Source organism: Ambystoma mexicanum, chromosome 12 (assembly GCF_040938575.1).
Source record: "Ambystoma mexicanum isolate Mex_15411 chromosome 12, UKY_AmexF1_1, whole genome shotgun sequence".
In the NCBI taxonomy this organism is placed as follows: Eukaryota; Metazoa; Chordata; class Amphibia; order Caudata; family Ambystomatidae; genus Ambystoma; species Ambystoma mexicanum.
This window is the reverse complement of record NC_090936.1, coordinates 328,636,402-328,654,006: the sequence shown is the minus strand read 5'-3', so window position 1 is coordinate 328,654,006 and position 17,605 is coordinate 328,636,402.

Genomic DNA, 17,605 nt, shown 5'->3' with positions numbered 1-17,605 from the left:
TGCCAGTGAGAGCAGCCCCACCACCTTCTGCACTGTCCTCGGAAGTTATAGCGTCAAGCTGCGCTTCTTGCCACGCCACGATTCTCTGGATCATTTCCAATTTAGTGCCTTGAGAGGAAACCCCTCTCTCCGCACACATCTTCTTCAATGTTTCAGATTTCGAAGCATTTAAGGTTAATAAAGTATTCGTTTCCATACTGTTGATAGGACTATGGCCTTTTTAACGTTATATTCAATACTTTACTGCGTGTCCTGGTTGGAATAACCTGAAAACGCCCTAGCTCGTGCGCAACACTGGATACCTTCAGTCGTATCCCACCGCTGTACACCAATTTGTTAAGACGGATTTCTGAACTCTGTCCTGGTGGCGCAGAGGTTCAGAAGGCCAACCTAATTACTTGGAACAGGGTAACCTCTGGACAAGCCAGACCAATCAAGGTAGCGATCGCGGCGGTCAAGACTAGGTCTCAAGAGGGGTGAGGGTGACTGAAAGCCCGCAATGAGCACACAAAGCAAGAGCGCTTACAAACTACTCCAAACAGTTGTTTATATCAAAAATAGATACACATTTATTATAAGGCCTCAAAACTAATGACCACAGTAAAAGCAGCAACATACAACGATATTAAACCAACACATACACTATCCACCCAATATATATACAGAATACACAGTTTCACAGCATTAGCAGCACGAAATATGTTATCCACCTGCAGGGGAAGGAAAACAGGCAGTGCGAACCAATGCGTGTGATATGTCCGCCTTCTGAGGCCCCTAACTAGATGGTAGTCCAATCCCTACGAAGAGTGGAGCCTAGCGCTCAAAAGTACCTGCACACGCCGGTGCCAATGGGCAGAAGGTGAAGCTCTTCGGAGGACGTTGAACAGCTCTGTAGGGAGCTCTAATGAAGGAGAACACGGTCCGCGACTCTAGCGCAGCCTCCACTGTGAGGCAGAAGCAGGGCGCGAGTACGGACAAGGGGTGCTGTATTCACAGCGGGGAAAAGCAAGGGGCACTGCAGGAGGGCGACCAGATCCTAGCTAATCTACTCACCGGTCCCCGAAGCAAGCAGGCCCGAGCTTCTCCTCGATAGATGCAGCTTCTGGCAGGTTCTGAAGAGCAGGGAACGTCTCGTCGTCGTGCAGAGTAAAAAGACGTCCCGATCGAAGAAACAAGCACAGTTTTGTCGCCACAGCAGGGCAACGGAACGGCCGGGTGTATTCAAGCCAAACGAGCACCGCTCACCTCTAGCTTAGGACTGCTAAGCAAACGAAGCGTATGAGCATGCCCCGGACTCAGAATACCACCCAACCTGTCGGCGATTACAGAGCAGGCCTCCTTAGTAAGCTGGTCAGTCAACTGGATGGCCCAGAGACACTTCCGAAGGCTTACAGCAGGAGTTGATGAAGGTGCCGGGAATAGCTGGTCCTGCTATTCCAATAGGTCGAAGCGCCAGTACAGGCCTTCTTGTTCGATCTTAGGTGGAAAGGGCTTCACCGGACGACAGCAATGAGGAGCAGAAGTTCTTCAGGGGGTCACCAGCGATTCCTCGGTCCAGCCTCGTGTTCGCAGGATACTTGGCTCCTGTATCCCTGGGTTCGTAAGAACTCAGGAGATCGACCTGGTAGTGGTGTTTCCAGCTCCCTCTTATCCACGGTTCCCTTCGCGCCAAAACGGAGGGGAGCCAATGGGAGATCCGCTCATCAACACACATACCATACGTGGACCAATCACGGACCACAGTGGTCCCAGGCATTCACACCACCCTAGACTCTCTGGCACCCAGGATGTGTATTGGGACCAGACAGCCCAGCCCACATCCTGGGGGCACTCAAACGACATGTAGAAGCCCGCGAAAGCAACCGTGTTTCGCGGGAAACTACATGCCCAAATAAGGAAGGCCCTGGGTCGCCTGACCCGGGGGAAGGTAAAGGGAGCAAGACGGACAGTGGACTAGACAAAGGAGCCTCGTGGTCCGGCCATTTTGTGTAGCCGGGCCACCCTTTTGTGTTCGCGGCAAAAACGTGCTCAGAACGGCAAAAGGAGCTCAAAATAAACCAAATGATCGCTGCCACCAGCCCAGTCCCTGAATGACTTGCACCGATCCAAAAACCATCCTACAAGAGTGTCTAGGGTCTGTAGAAGGCTAGAGACCCAAGAGAGCTGTAACTTAGCTTACAGTGCCCTCTTGTGTCGTGTTGCACTAAAATGGCGACACGATAAAAGAAACTACGGGAAACAGCGTTCCCCGGTACTGACTGTCTTAAGGGCATGTCAGTTTCCCCGTAAGAAAGGAGCGAAAGCCCAGAGGAGTACAGCAGAAGGCTGCACTTCTCTGGCGAAGTCAAGAAAACAGGTTGAAAACAATAGCAAAAAGTTTAGGGGTTGCCACATGGAAGGAAAGTTCCCTACAATAACGAAATCTTTCCTAACAGAAGGAATTGGATATCACATCTCATGCTATGGGAAGGGTCTCAGATTTGGTATAAGCATTGAGATATCACATCTCATGGTAAAGGAAGGGTCTCAGGATTGGAATGGGAAGGAGTTGTATATGACATCTCAGGCCATAGGAAGGTTCTCAGGTTTGGTATAAGCATTGAGATATCACATCTCTGCTATCGGAAAGGTCTCAGGATTGGAATGGGAAGGAGTTGGATATCCCATCTCATGTTATAGGAAGGGTCTCAGGTTCGGTATTGGAAGCATAGAGATATCACATCTCATGCTATAGGAAGGGTCTCAGGATTGGAATGGGAAGGACTTGGATGTCACATCTCATGCTATAGGGAGGGTCTCAAGTTTGGTATTAGAAGCATTGAGATAACAAATCTCATGATATCGGAAGGGTCTCAGGATTGGAATGGGAAGGAGTTGGATATCACATCTCATGATAAAGGAAGGGTCTAAGGTTTGGAAGGGGAAGGATTTGGTTATCACATCTCATGTTATAGGACGGGTCTCAGGTTTGGTATTAGAAGCATTGAGATATCAAGTCTCATGGTATAAGAAGGGTCTCAGAATTGGAATGGGAAGGAGTTGGATATCACACCTCAAGCTATAGGAAGGGTCTCAGGATTGGAATGGGAAGGAGTTTGATATCACATCTCATGCCATACTATGGGTCTCAGGTTTGGTAGAAGCATTGGGATATCACATCTCATGCTATCGGAAGGGTATCAGTATTGGATTTGGAAGAAGTTGGATATCCCATCTCATGCTATAGGAAGGGTCTCAGGTTGGAATGGGAAGGAGTTGGATATCACATTTCATGTTATAGGAAGGCTCTCAGGATTGGAATGGGAAGGACTTGGATATCATATCTCATGCTATAGGACGGGTCTCAGGTTTGTTATTAGAATCATTGAGATATCATATTGCATGCTGTAGGAAGGGTCTAAGGATTGGAATGGGAAGGACCTGGATATCACATCTCATGCTATAGATAGGCTCTTAGGTTTGGAAAGGGAAGGAGTTGGATATCACATCTCATGTTATAGGATGGATCTCAGGTTTGGTATTAGAAGTATTGAGATATCACATCTCATGTTATCGGAAGGATCTCAGGTTTGGTATTAGAAGTATTGAGATATCACATCTCATGCTATAGGAAGGGTCTCAGGATTGGAATGGGAAGGAGTTGGATATCACATCTCATGCTAAAGGAAGGGTCTCAGGTTTGGTAGAAGCATTGAGATATCACATCTCATGCTATAGGAAGGGTCTCAGGATTGGAATGGGAAGGACTTAGATATCACATATCATGCTATAGGGAGGGTCTCAGTTTTGATATTAGAAGCATTGAGATATCACATCTCATGCTATCGGAAGTGTCTCAGGATTGGAATGGGAAGGAGCTGGATATCACATCTCATGCTAAAGGAAGGGTCTCAGGTTGGGAACGGGAAGGAGTTAAATTTCACATCTCATGTTATAGGAAGGGTCTCAGGTTTGGTATAAACATTGAGATATCACATCTCTGCTATCGGAAGTGTCTCAGGATTGGAATGGGAAGGAGTTGGATATCCCATCTCATGTTATAGGACGGGTCTCAGGTTTGTTATTAGAATCATTGAGATATCATATTGCATGCTGTAGGAAGGGTCTAAGGGTTGGAATGTGAAGGACTTGGATATCACATCTCATGCTATAGATAGGCTCTTAGGTTTGGAAAGGGAAGGAGTTGGATATCACATTTCATGTTAGAGGAAGAATCTCAGATTTGGTATTAGAAGCATTGAGATATCACATCTCATGCTATAGGAAGGGTCTCAGGATTGGAATGGGAAGGAGTTGGATATCACATCTCATGCTATAGGAAGGGTCTCAGGTTTGGTATAAGCATTGAGATATCACATCTCATGCTATAGGACGGGTCTCAGGATTGGAATGGAAGGAGTTGGATATCACATCTCATGTTATAGGAAGGGTCTCAGGTTCGGTATTAGAAGCATAGAGATATCACATCTCATGCTATAGGAAGGGTCTCAGGATTGGAATGGGAAGGACTTGGATGTCACATCTCATGCTATAGGGAGGGTCTCAAGTTTGATATTAGAAGCATTGAGATAACAAATCTCATGATATCGGAAGGGTCTCAGGATTGGAATGGGAAGGAGTTGGATATCACATCTCATGATAAAGGAAGGGTCTAAGGTTTGGAAGGGGAAGGATTTGGTTATCACATCTCATGTTATAGGACGGGTCTCAGGTTTGGTATTAGAAGCATTGAGATATCAAGTCTCATGGTATAAGAAGGGTCTCAGAATTGGAATGGGAAGGAGTTGGATATCACACCTCAAGCTATAGGAAGGGTCTCAGGATTGGAATGGGAAGGAGTTTGATATCACATCTCATGCCATAGTATGGGTCTCAGGTTTGGTAGAAGCATTGGGATATCACATCTCATGCTATCGGAAGGGTATCAGTATTGGATTTGGAAGAAGTTGGATATCCCATCTCATGCTATAGGAAGGGTCTCAGGTTGGAATGGGAAGGAGTTGGATATCACATTTCATGTTATAGGAAGGGTCTCAGGATTGGAATGGGAAGGACTTGGATATCATATCTCATGCTATAGGACGGGTCTCAGGTTTGTTATTAGAATCATTGAGATATCATATTGCATGCTGTAGGAAGGGTCTAAGGATTGGAATGGGAAGGACCTGGATATCACATCTCATGCTATAGATAGGCTCTTAGGTTTGGAAAGGGAAGGAGTTGGATATCACATCTCATGTTATAGGATGGATCTCAGGTTTGGTATTAGAAGTATTGAGATATCACATCTCATGTTATCGGAAGGATCTCAGGTTTGGTATTAGAAGTATTGAGATATCACATCTCATGCTATAGGAAGGGTCTCAGGATTGGAATGGGAAGGAGTTGGATATCACATCTCATGCTAAAGGAAGGGTCTCAGGTTTGGTAGAAGCATTGAGATATCACATCTCATGCTATAGGAAGGGTCTCAGGATTGGAATGGGAAGGACTTAGATATCACATATCATGCTATAGGGAGGGTCTCAGTTTTGATATTAGAAGCATTGAGATATCACATCTCATGCTATCGGAAGTGTCTCAGGATTGGAATGGGAAGGAGCTGGATATCACATCTCATGCTAAAGGAAGGGTCTCAGGTTGGGAACGGGAAGGAGTTAAATTTCACATCTCATGTTATAGGAAGGGTCTCAGGTTTGGTATAAACATTGAGATATCACATCTCTGCTATCGGAAGTGTCTCAGGATTGGAATGGGAAGGAGTTGGATATCCCATCTCATGTTATAGGACGGGTCTCAGGTTTGTTATTAGAATCATTGAGATATCATATTGCATGCTGTAGGAAGGGTCTAAGGGTTGGAATGTGAAGGACTTGGATATCACATCTCATGCTATAGATAGGCTCTTAGGTTTGGAAAGGGAAGGAGTTGGATATCACATTTCATGTTAGAGGAAGGATCTCAGATTTGGTATTAGAAGCATTGAGATATCACATCTCATGCTATAGGAAGGGTCTCAGGTTTGGTATAAGCATTGAGATATCACATCTCATGCTATAGGACGGGTCTCAGGATTGGAATGGAAGGAGTTGGATATCACATCTCATGTTATAGGAAGGATCTCAGGTTTGGTATTAGAAGCATTGAGACATCACATCTCATGCTATAGGAAGGGTCTCAGGGTTGAAATGGGAAGGAGTTGGATATCACATCTCATCCAATAGGAAGGGTCTCAGGTTTGGAATGGGAAGGAATTGGATATCACATCTCATGTTATAGGAAGGATCTCAGGTTTGGTATTAGAAGCATTGAGATATCAAATCTCATGCTATAGGAAGGGTCTCAGGATTGGAATGTGAAGGATTTGGATATCACATCTCATGCTAAAGGAAGGGTCTCAGGTTTGGTAGAAGCATTGAGATATCACGTCTCTGCTATCGGAAGGGTCTCAGGATTGGATTGGGAAGGAGTTGGATATCCCTTTTCATGCTATAGGAAGGGTCTCAGGTTTGGTATAAGCATTGAGATATCACATCTCTGCTATCGGAAGGGTCTCAGGATTGGATTGGGAAGGAGTTGGATATCCCTTCTCATGCTATAGGAAGTGTCTCAGGTTGGAATGGGAAGGAGTTGGATATCACATCTCATGTTATAGGAAGGGTCTCAGGATTGGAATGGGAAGGATTTGGATATCACATCTCTTGCTATAGGAAGGGTCTCAGGATTGGAATGGGTAGGAGTTGGATATTACTTTCTTGCTATAGGAAGGGTCTCATGTTTGGAATGGGAAGGAGTTGGATATCACATATGCTATAGTTAGTGTCTCAGGTTTGGAACGGGAAGGAGTTGGATATCACATCTCATGTTATAGGAAGGGTCTCAGGTTTGGTATAAGCATTGAGATATCACATCTCTGCTATCGGAAGCGGCTCAGGATTGGAATGGGAAGGAGTTGGATATCCCATCTCATGTTATAGGAAGAGTCTCTGGTTTGGTATTAGAATCATTGAGATATCACATCGCATGCTGTAGGAAGGGTCTAAGGATTGGAATGGGATGGACTTGGATATCACATCTCATGCTATAGGTAGGCTCTCAGGTTTGGTATAAGCATTGAGATATCACATCTCATGCTATAGGAAGGGTCTCAGGATTGGAATGGGAAGGAATTGGATATCACATCTCATGCTATAGGAAGGGTCTCAGATTTGGTATAAGCATTGAGATATCACATCTCATGCTAAAGGAAGGGTCTCAGGATTGGAATGGGAAGGAGTTGTATATGACATCTCAGGCCATAGGAAGGTTCTCAGGTTTGGTATAAGCATTGAGATATCACATCTCTGCTATCGGAAAGGTCTCAGGATTGGAATGGGAAGGAGTTGGATATCCCATCTCATGTTATAGGAAGGGTCTCAGGTTTGGTATTAGAAGCATAGAGATATCACATCTCATGCTATAGGAAGGGTCTCAGGATTGGAATGGGAAGGACTTGGATGTCACATCTCATGATAAAGGAAGGGTCTAAGGTTTGGAAGGGGAAGGATTTGGATATCACATCTCATGTTATAGGACGGGTCTCAGGTTTGGTATTAGAAGCATTGAGATATCAAGTCTCATGGTATAAGAAGGGTCTCAGAATTGGAATGGGAAGGAGTTGGATATCACACCTCAAGCTATAGGAAGGGTCTCAGGATTGGAATGGGAAGGAGTTTGATATCACATCTCATGCCAGAGTATGGGTCTCAGGTTTGGTAGAAGCATTGGGATATCACATCTCATGCTATCGGAAGGGTATCAGTATTGGATTTGGAAGAAGTTGGATATCCCATCTCATGCTATAGGAAGGGTCTCAGGTTGGAATGGGAAGGAGTTGGATATCACATTTCATGTTATAGGAAGGGTCTCAGGATTGGAATGGGAAGTACTTGGATATCATATCTCATGCTATAGGACGGGTCTCAGGTTTGTTATTAGAATCATTGAGATATCATATTGCATGCTGTAGGAAGGGTCTAAGGATTGGAATGGGAAGGACCTGGATATCACATCTCATGCTATAGATAGGCTCTTAGGTTTGGAAAGGGAAGGAGTTGGATATCACATCTCATGTTATAGGATGGATCTCAGGTTTGGTATTAGAAGCATTGAGATATCACATATCATGCTATACGAAGGGTCTCAGGATTGGAATGGGAAGTAGTTGGATATCACATCTCATGCTATAGGAAGGGTCCCAGGTTTGGTATAAGCATTGAGATATCACATCTCATGCTATAGGACGGGTCTCAGGATTGGAATGGAAGGAGTTGGATATCACATCTCATGTTATAGGAAGGATCTCAGGTTTGGTATTAGAATCATTGAGACATCACATCTCATGCTATAGGAAGGGTCTCAGGGTTGGAATGGGAAGGAGTTGGATATCACAACTCATCCAATAGGAAGGGTCTCAGGTTTGGAATGGGAAGGAATTGGATATCACATCTCATGTTATAGTAAGGATCTCAGGTTTGGTATTAGAAGCATTGAGATATCACATCTCATGCTATAGGAAGGGTTTCAGGATTGGAATGTGAAGGATTTGGATATCACATCTCATGCTAAAGGAAGGGTCTCAGGTTTGGTAGAAGCATTGAGATATCACGTCTCTGCTATCGGAAGGGTCTCAGGATTGGATTGGGAAGGAGTTGGATATCCCTTCTCATGCTATAGGAAGGGTCTCAGGATTTGAATGGCAAGGAGTTGGATATCACATCTCATGCCATACGAAGGGTCTCAGGTTTGGTATAAGCATCGAGATATCACATCTCTGCTATCGGAAGGGTCTCAGGATTGGAATGGGAAGGAGTTGGATATTCCCATCTCATGTTATAGGAAGGGTCTCAGGTTTGGTATTAGAAGCATTGAGATATCACATCTCATGCTATAGGAAGGGTCTCAGGATTGGAATGGGAAGGACTTGGATATCACATCTCATGCTATAGGGAGGGTCTCAAGTTTGATATTAGAAGCTTTGAGATATCACATCTCATGATATCGGAAGGGTCTCAGGATTGGAATGGGAAGGAGTTGGATATCACATCTCATGATAAAGGAAGGGTCTAAGGTTTGGAAGGGGAAGGATTTGGATATCACATCTCATGTTATATTACGGGTCTCAGGTTTGGTATTAGAAGCATTGAGATATCAAGTCTCAGAGTATAGGAAGGGTCTCAGAATTGGAATGGGAAGGAGTTGGATATCACATCTCAAGCTATAGGAAGGGTCTCAGAATTGGAATGGGAAGGACTTGGATATCACATCTCATGCTATAGGAAGGCTCTCAGGTTTGGAAGGGGAAAGAGTTGGATATCACATTTCATGTTAGAGGTAGGATCTCAGGTTTGGTATTAGAGGCATTGAGATATCACATCTCATGCTATCAGAAGGGTCTCAGGAATGGAATGGGAAGGAGTTGGATATCACATCTCATGCTAAAGGGAGGATCTCAGGTTTGGAAGGGGAAAGATTTGGATATCACATCTCATGTTATAGGAAGGATCTCAGGTTTGGTATTAGAAGCATTGAGATATCACATCTCATGCTATCGGAAGGATCTCAGGTTTGGTATTAGAAGCATTGAGATATCACATCTCATGCTATCAGAAGGGTCTCAGGATTGGAATGGGAAGGAGTTGGATATCACATCTCATGCTAAAGGGAGGGTCTCAGGTTTGGAAGGGGAAGGATTTGGATATCACATCTCATGTTATCGGAAGGATCTCACGTTTGGTATTAGAAGTATTGAGATATCATATCTCATGCTATAGGAAGGGTCTCAGGATTGGAATGGGAAGGAGTTGGATATCACATCTCATGCTATAGGAAGTGTCTCAGGATTGTAATGGGAAGGACTTGGATATCACAACTCATGCTATAGGTAGGGTCTCAAGTTTGATATTAGAAGCATTGAGATATCACATCTCATGCTATAGGAAGGGTCTGAGGATTGGAATGGGAAGGAGTTGGATATCACATCTCATGCTATGGGAAGGGTCTCAGGTTTGGTATAAGCAGTGAGATATCACATCTCATGCTATAGTAAGTGTCTCAGGATTGGAATGGGAAGGAGTTGGATATCACATCTCATGTTATAGGAAGGATCTCAGGTTTGGTATAAGCATTGAGATATCACATCTCTGCTATCGGAAGGGTCTCAGGATTGGAATGGGAAGGAGTTGGATATTCCCATCTCATGTTATAGGAAGGGTCTCAGGTTTGGTATTAGAAGCATTGAGATATCACATCTCATGCTATAGGAAGGGTCTCAGGATTGGAATGGGAAGGAGTTGGATATCACATCTCATGATAAAGGAAGGGTCTCAGGATTGGAATGGGAAGGACTTGGATATCACATCTCATGCTATAGGAAGGCTCTGAGGTTTGGAAGGGGAAAGAGTTGGATATCACATCTCATGCTAAAGGGAGGGTCTCAGGTTTGGAAGGGGAAGGATTTGGATATCACATCTCATGTTATAGGAAGGATCTCAGGTTTGGTATTAGAAGCATTGAGATATCACATCTCATGCTATCAGAAGAGTCTCAGGATTGGAATAGGAAGGAGTTGGATATCACATCTCATGCTAAAGGGAGGGTCTCAGGATTTGAAGGGGAAGGATTTGGATATCACATCTCATGTTATCGGAAGGATCTCACGTTTGGTATTAGAAGTATTGAGATATCATATCTCATGCTCTAGGAAGGGTCTCAGGATTGGAATGGGAAGGAGTTGGATATCACATCTCATGCTATAGGGAGGGTCTCAGGATTGGAATGGGAAGGACTTAGATATCACATATCATGCTATAGGGAGGGTCTCAGTTTTGATATTAGAAGCATTGAGATATCACATCTCATGCTATAGGAAGTGTCTCAGGATTGGAATGGGAAGGTGCTGGATATCACATCTCATGCTAAAGGAAGGGTCTCAGGTTTGGAACGGGAAGGATTTGGATATCACATCTCATGTTATAGGAAGGGTCTCAGGTTTGGTATAAGCATTGAGATATCACATCTCTGCTATCGGAAGTGTCTCAGGATTGGAATGGGAAGGAGTTGGATATCCCATCTCATGTTATAGGACGGGTCTCAGGTTTGTTATTAGAATCATTGAGATATCATATTGCATGCTGTAGGAAGGGTCTAAGGGTTGGAATGGGAAGGACTTGGATATCACATCTCATGCTATAGATAGGCTCTTAGGTTTGGAAAGGGAAGGAGTTGGATATCACATTTCATGTTAGAGGAAGGATCTCAGGTTTGGTATTAGAAGCATTGAGATATCACATCTCATGCTATAGGAAGGGTCTCAGGATTGGAATGGGAAGCAGTTGGATATCACATCTCATGCTATAGGAAGGGTCTCAGGTTTGGTATAAGCATTGAGATATCACATCTCATGCTATAGGACGGGTCTCAGGATTGGAATGGAAGGAGTTGGATATCACATCTCATGTTATAGGAAGGATCTCAGGTTTGGTATTAGAAGCATTGAGACATTACATCTCATGCTATAGGAAGGGTCTCAGGGTTGGAATGGGAAGGAGTTGGATATCACATCTCATCCAATAGGAAGGGTCTCAGGTTTGGAATGGGAAGGAATTGGATATCACATCTCATGTTATAGGAAGGATCTCAGGTTTGGTATTAGAAGCATTGAGATATCACATCTCATGCTATAGGAAGGGTCTCAGGATTGGAATGTGAAGGATTTGGATATCACATCTCATGCTAAAGGAAGGGTCTCAGGTTTGGTAGAAGCATTGAGATATCACGTCTCTGCTATCGGAAGGGTCTCAGGATTGGATTGGGAAGGAGTTGGATATCACATCTCATGCCATAGGAATGGTCTCAGGTTTGGTATAAGCATTGAGATATCACATCTCTGCTATCGGAAGGGTCTCAGGATTGGATTGGGAAGGAGTTGGATATCCCTTCTCATGCTATAGGAAGTGTCTCAGGTTGGAATGGGAAGGAGTTGGATATCACATCTCATGTTATAGGAAGGGTCTCAGGATTGGAATGGGAAGGATTTGGATATCACATCTCTTGCTATAGGAAGGGTCTCAGGATTGGAATGGGTAGGAGTTGGATATTACTTTCTTGCTATAGGAAGGGTCTCATGTTTGGAATGGGAAGGAGTTGGATATCACATATTGTTAAGACGGATTTCTGAACTCTGTCCTGGTGGCGCAGAGGTTCAGAAGGCCAACCTAATTACTTGGAACAGGGTAACCTCTGGACAAGCCAGACCAATCAAGGTAGCGATCGCGGCGGTCAAGACTAGGTCTCAAGAGGGGTGAGGGTGACTGAAAGCCCGCAATGAGCACACAAAGCAAGAGCGCTTACAAACTACTCCAAACAGTTGTTTATATCAAAAATAGATACACATTTATTATAAGGCCTTGAAACTAATAACCACAGTAAAAGCAGCAATATACAACGATATTAAACCAACACATACACTATCCACCCAATATATATACAGAATACACAGTTTCACAGCATTAGCAGCACGAAATATGTTATCCACCTGCAGGGGAAGGAAAACAGGCAGTGCGAACCAATGCGAGTGATATGTCCGCCTTCTGAGGCCCCTAACTGGATGGTAGTCCAATCCCTACGAAGAGTGGAGCCTAGCGCTCAAAAGTACCTGCACACGCCGGTGCCAATGGGCAGAAGGTGAAGCTCTTCGGAGGACGTTGAACAGCTCTGTAGGGTGCCCTAATGAAGGAGAACACGGTCCGCGACTCTAGCGCAGCCTCCACTGTGAGGCAGAAGCAGGGCGCGAGTACGGACAAGGGGTGCTGTATTCACAGCGGGGAAAAGCAAAGGGCACTGCAGGAGGGCGACCAGATCCTAGCTAATCTACTCACCGGTCCCCGAAGCAAGCAGGCCCGAGCTTCTCCTCGATAGATGCAGCTTCTGGCAGGTTCTGAAGAGCAGGGAACGTCTCGTCGTCGTGCAGAGTAAAAAGACGTCCCGATCGAAGAAACAAGCACAGTTTTGTCGCCACAGCAGGGCAACGGAACGGCCGGGTGTATTCAAGCCAAACGAGCACTGCTCACCTCTAGCTTAGGACTGCTAAGCAAACGAAGCGTGTGAGCATGCCCCGGACTCAGAATACCACCCAACCTGTCGGCGATTACAGAGCAGGCCTCCTTAGTAAGCTGGTCAGTCAACTGGATGGCCCAGAGACACTTCCGAAGGCTTACAGCAGGAGTTGATGAAGGTGCCGGGAATAGCTGGTCCTGCTATTCCAATAGGTCGAAGCGCCAGTACAGGCCTTCTTGTTCGATCTTAGGTGGAAAGGGCTTCACCGGACGACAGCAATGAGGAGCAGAAGTTCTTCAGGGGGTCACCAGCGATTCCTCGGTCCAGCCTCGTGTTCGCAGGATACTTGGCTCCTGTATCCCTGGGTTCGTAAGAACTCAGGAGATCGACATGGTAGTGGTGTTTCCAGCTCCCTCTTATCCACGGTTCCCTTCGCGCCAAAACGGAGGGGAGCCAATGGGAGATCCGCTCATCAACACCCATACCATACGTGGACCAATCACGGACCACAGTGGTCCCAGGCATTCACACCACCCTAGACTCTCTGGCACCCAGGATGTGTATTGGGACCAGACAGCCCAGCCCACATCCTGGGGGCACTCAAACGACATGTAGAAGCCCGCGAAAGCAACCGTGTTTCGCGGGAAACTACATGCCCAAATAAGGAAGGCCCCGGGTCGCCTGACCCGGGGGAAGGTAAAGGGAGCAAGACGGACAGTGGACGAGACAAAGGAGCCTCGTGGTCCGGCCATTTTGTGTAGCCGGGCCACCCTTTTGTGTTCGCGGCAAAAACGTGCTCAGAACGGCAAAAGGAGCTCAAAATAAACCAAATGATCGCTGCCACCAGCCCAGTCCCTGAATGACTTGCACCGATCCAAAAACCATCCTATAAGAGTGTCTAGGGTCTGTAGAAGGCTAGAGACCCAAGAGAGCTGTAACTTAGCTTACAGTGCCCTCTTGTGTCGTGTTGCACTAAAATGGCGACACGATAAAAGAAACTACGGGAAACAGCGTTCCCCGGTACTGACTGTCTTAAGGGCATGTCAGTTTCCCCGTAAGAAAGGAGCGAAAGCCCAGAGGAGTACAGCAGAAGGCTGCACTTCTCTGGCAAAGTCAAGAAAACAGGTTGAAAACAATAGCAAAAAGTTTAGGGGTTGCCACATGGAAGGAAAGTTCCCTACAATAACGAAATCTTTCCTAACACATATGCTATAGTTAGTGTCTCAGGTTTGGAACGGGAAGGAGTTGGATATCACATCTCATGTTATAGGAAGGGTCTCAGGTTTGGTATAAGCATTGAGATATCACATCTCTGCTATCGGAAGCGGCTCAGGATTGGAATGGGAAGGAGTTGGATATCCCATCTCATGTTATAGGAAGAGTCTCTGGTTTGGTATTAGAATCATTGAGATATCACATCGCATGCTGTAGGAAGGGTCTAAGGATTGGAATGGGATGGACTTGGATATCACATCTCATGCTATAGGTAGGCTCTCAGGTTTGGTATTAGAAGCATTGAGATATCACATCTCATGCTATAGGAAGGGTCTCAGGATTGAAATGTGAAGGATTTGGATATCACATCTCATGCTAAAGGAAGGGTCTCAGGTTTGGTAGAAGCATTGAGATATCACGTCTCTGCTATCGGAAGGGTCTCAGGATTGGATTGGGAAGGAGTTGGATATCACATCTCATGCCATAGGAAGGGTCTCAGGTTTGGTATAAGCATTGAGATATCACATCTCTGCTATCGGAAGGGTCTCAGGATTGGATTGGGAAGGAGTTGGATATCCCTTCTCATGCTATAGGAAGTGTCTCAGGTTGGAATGGGAAGGAGTTGGATATCACATCTCATGTTATAGGAAGGGTCTCAGGATTGGAATGGGAAGGATTTGGATATCACATCTCTTGCTATAGGAAGGGTCTCAGGATTGGAATGGGTAGGAGTTGGATATTACTTTCTTGCTATAGGAAGGGTCTCATGTTTGGAATGGGAAGGAGTTGGATATCACATATGCTATAGTTAGTGTCTCAGGTTTGGAACGGGAAGGAGTTGGATATCACATCTCATGTTATAGGAAGGGTCTCAGGTTTGGTATAAGCATTGAGATATCACATCTCTGCTATCGGAAGCGGCTCAGGATTGGAATGGGAAGGAGTTGGATATCCCATCTCATGTTATAGGAAGAGTCTCTGGTTTGGTATTAGAATCATTGAGATATCACATCGCATGCTGTAGGAAGGGTCTAAGGATTGGAATGGGATGGACTTGGATATCACATCTCATGCTATAGGTAGGCTCTCAGGTTTGGTATAAGCATTGAGATATCACATCTCATGCTATAGGAAGGGTCTCAGGATTGGAATGGGAAGGAATTGGATATCACATCTCATGCTATAGGAAGGGTCTCAGATTTGGTATAAGCATTGAGATATCACATCTCATGCTAAAGGAAGGGTCTCAGGATTGGAATGGGAAGGAGTTGTATATGACATCTCAGGCCATAGGAAGGTTCTCAGGTTTGGTATAAGCATTGAGATATCACATCTCTGCTATCGGAAGGGTCTCAGGATTGGAATGGAAAGGAGTTGGATATCCCATCTCATGTTATAGGAAGGGTCTCAGGTTTGGTAATAGAAGCATAGAGATATCACATCTCATGCTATAGGAAGGGTCTCAGGATGTGAATGGCAAGGAGTTGGATATCACATCTCATGCCGTAGGAAGGGTCTCAGGTTTGGTATAAGCATTGAGATATCACATCTCTGCTATCGGAAGGGTCTCAGGATTGGATTGGGAAGGAGTTAGATATCCCTTCTCATGCTATAGGAAGTGTCTCAGGTTGGAATGGGAAGGAGTTGGATATCACATCTCATGTTATAGGAAGGGTCTCAGGATTGGAATGGGAAGGACTTGGATGTCACATCTCATGCTATAGGGAGGGTCTCAAGTTTGATATTAGAAGCATTGAGATAACAAATCTCATGATATCGGAAGGGTCTCAGGATTGGAATGGGAAGGAGTTGGATATCACATCTCATGATAAAGGAAGGGTCTAAGGTTTGGAAGGGGAAGGATTTGGATATCACATCTCATGTTATAGGACGGGTCTCAGGTTTGGTATTAGAAGCATTGAGATATCAAGTCTCATGGTATAAGAAGGGTCTCAGAATTGGAATGGGAAGGAGTTGGATATCACACCTCAAGCTATAGGAAGGGTCTCAGGATTGGAATGGGAAGGAGTTTAATATCACATCTCATGCCATAGTATGGGTCTCAGGTTTGGTAGAAGCATTGGGATATCACATCTCATGCTATCGGAAGGGTATCAGTATTGGATTTGGAGGAAGTTGGATATCCCATCTCATGCTATAGGAAGGGTCTCAGGTTGGAATGGGAAGGAGTTGGATATCACATTTCATGTTATAGGAAGGGTCTCAGGATTGGAATGGAAAGGACTTGGATATCATTTCTCATGCTATAGGACGGGTCTCAGGTTTGTTATTAGAATCATTGAGATATCATATTGCATGCTGTAGGAAGGGTCTAAGGATTGGAATGGGAAGGACTTGGATATCACATCTCATGCTATAGATAGGCTCTTAGGTTTGGAAAGGGAAGGAGTTGGATATCACATTTCATGTTAGAGGAAGGATCTCAGGTTTGGTATTAGAAGCATTGAGATATCACATCTCATGCTATCATAAGGGTCTCAGGATTGGAATGGGAAGGGGTTGGATATCACATCTCATGTTATAGGAAGGATCTCAAGTTTGGTATTAGAAGCATTGAGACATCACATCTCATGCTATAGGAAGGGTCTCAGGATTGGAATGGGAAGGAGTTGGATATCACATCTCATGCTATCATAAGGGTCTCAGGATTGGAATGGGAAGGGGTTGGATATCACATCTCATGTTATAGGAAGGATCTCAAGTTTGGTATTAGAAGCATTGAGACATCACATCTCATGCTATAGGAAGGGTCTCAGGATTGGAATGGGAAGGAGTTGGATATCACATCTCATGTTATAGGAAGGATCTCAAGTTTGGTATTAGAAGCATTGAGACATCACATCTCATGCTATAGGAAGGGTCTCAGGATTGGAATGGGAAGGAGTTGGATATCACATCTCATGCTATAGGAAGGGTCTCGGATTTGGTATAAGCATTGAGATATCACATCTCATGCTATAGGAAGGGTCTCAGGATTGGAATGGGAAGGAGTTGTATATGACAAATCAGGCCATAGGAAGGGTCTCAGGATTGGTATAAGCATTGAGATATCACATCTCTGCTATCGGAAGGGTCTCAGGATTGGAATGGGAAGGAGTTGGATATCCCATCTCATGTTATAGGAAGGGTCTCAGGTTTGGTATTAGAAGCATTGAGATATCACATCTCATGCTATAGGAAGAGTCTCAGGATTGGAATGGGGAGGACTTGGATGTCACATCTCATGCTATAGGGAGGGTCTAAGGTTTGGAAGGGGAAGGATTTGGATATCACA